The sequence below is a fragment of the Coffea eugenioides genome, chromosome 9 (genome assembly GCF_003713205.1).
Source record: "Coffea eugenioides isolate CCC68of chromosome 9, Ceug_1.0, whole genome shotgun sequence".
NCBI classification, from domain to species: Eukaryota; Viridiplantae; Streptophyta; class Magnoliopsida; order Gentianales; family Rubiaceae; genus Coffea; species Coffea eugenioides.
Window position 1 is genome coordinate 30433683 of NC_040043.1, and position 2509 is coordinate 30436191.

The following is a 2509-nucleotide window of genomic DNA, read 5'->3' on the forward strand; positions in this document are numbered from 1 at the left end:
TTTTACAAGGTGTTAAGATATTTGTATTGGAGAGACAAAAGGATAGAGTTGCATTAAAAAGGGTGACAAGTGTCACCTTCCTATTCAACCTTGACTTGACCATTATTTCTTACCTTTACTAATACTCAATTTTGACCCAAAAAGCACCTAAATTTCTGCAAGCTTGGCCAACCCTCTCTCTCTCAAGAAAGAAAGAAAACTCTTCAAGTTTTAGCTCCAATCTTGCTCAAGTTGAACCATCCAACCATTTGATCTTGCAATTACTCCATAAAACCTCTTCACTTAGTGATTTTGAGGTGATTGGTGAAGTTGTTTGGAAAGTTAAGGTGACCAATAGCTCTCTCTCTCTTGTTCTTAAGGTAAGTTGTGAAGAACCACCCTCCTCCTTTAATTGATGCTTAAATCATGCTTAGTGGTAGTATAAGATGCAAATTTATGGATTAAATCTTGAGTTTTGGTTGAATTGGTGAAGTTTATTATTTTTGGGGATTTTTCTGTTTTAATATAAGCATGATTGTGTGGCTATCTATGATGTTTGGAAATGGTATATAATGACTCTAGGAGGTGGATAAAGTGATTAATTGTAACCAATTTCTGGTTTGGAAGAAATTTCAGAAAATTAGGGTTCTTAAGGAAGCATTCTGTCCGAATTTTTAGGTCCTAGATAGAGGCCGAATTGGCCTTAGCTAAAAACATGAAAGTTGTAGGGAATGACATTTTAGAGGTGTCTAAAAAATTTCAGGTCAATTGGAGTAGTGTAGAATGAGAAAAGTCGAAATTACTATTGCTGTTCTGGTTTTACCCGAATGTAAGAATTGCGCCTGTAATTGGTTGTTTTGGCTGGAATTGATTCCGAATTGGTTGTTGAGGCCTTCTGATGAAATTTATCCCTGTTTCTTAGCTTTCATCTGGTTTTGGAATTTCTGGATTTGGACTTGGAGAGCCTGATTTATGATGTTTCCGCTAGAATGCATTTTGGTGAATCTGTTTTACGTTGTTGATGTAGTATCTTGCATTTTTGACCTGTTTTCACTCAAAAATGGGTTGAGTGACCTTCTGTGATGTTGTAGCCCTGTCTTTTAGCTTCGAAATGGTGGGTCTTGCACCTTCATCCGACAATCGTAACGCCTTTGGTACCATTACCGCAAAATGACGTCAAAACGTTTTCTGGTTTTGAGCTTAACTTTCATTTCCGAACTTTTCCCTAGTTTGACTTGTACTAGTACTACTTGGAGCTTGCTGATTGGCTATTGGATGAACTTGTTGTTGTGTGTGTACCTTTGGGACTGGCTGAGGAAATAATGAAGCCATGATGGCTGGAAAAGTAAGCAAATTCAGGGGAAATGCTGTCCGAACTTTTAAAGGACTTGTTTGCATTGAGTTTGTGATCTAAGATTTGGATTTGAGCAAGGCAATGTTATATGATGGATGATTTCTGAGCCATTGAGGTGAGTGACCCCAAACTATTGTTAAAGCTTCTTATGAAATATTTCTTGCATTATTTACTCGACTGCATATCATGCGTGCTTGCATGTGAGTTCATGACATGTTTTGGCTTGAAATGAGTACTTGGGGAGTCTTGTGCTGAACACCAACGTCTCCTCCGTGTGTTTATGTTCATGTTCATCTGGAGCTCAAAAGGGGCTCCCTCTTAATGTTAATGTTAATGTTAAATGATCTATTTGAGCGTTGGGTGTTCAAGTGCAATGATTTCACCGGCTCATGAGAGCAATAAACGTACATTTGATCTCTGAATCATGACATCATCGAAATGATCGAAATGCATTATTGTGAAATATATTTGATTTCTGATTTTACTGGTTACTCGCTGAGCTTCAAGCTCACCCCAAAACTATTTTATTCCCCTCCACAGGTCTCGTGGCGAAGGAAGGCTTGTTGTGATTTTATTGTTGTGGAATTCCTCTTGTATAAGAATTGGGATCATGGATCAGAGTGGCGCAGTGGAAGCGTGGACGCTTCGCTTTTGATATGTAAATGTTGGAACATTTGAGTTATATTTGAGATTTATCTTGTATTTATTTGAGGACTATAGTGAACGACTGAGTCCCGGCGAGAACTGGGCAGGCGGCCCGCCGAACCCTCTGGTTTGCCTTAGGGGGAGGTGGGGTCGTCACATAAGCCATCTTGCTTTAGGAAAGCGAACAAAGTGGCGGATATCTTGGCTAATGTGGGGCTATGTCATCCACAACATGATATCAAAATTTATGAGCACTTTAACATGTGGCCGCAGTTGGCTCGCGGAGAAATTAGGCTGGATACAATGGGAATGCCTTCTATTAGAAAGGTAAAGATATCCTAGATGTATGTCTTGTCAAGTTCATTCTCTATTGCAACTTTGGTTGCTATGAATAAAAGCTGGGTGGCGTCCATCCTCATGGACGGGGTTAGCCAAAAAACAATGTAAGCCATCTTCTTTTCCTAATTTTTTTACTATTTTTATTATGGTAAAATTTTACAATGGCTACACAGTCAGTTCTAACTAAAATCT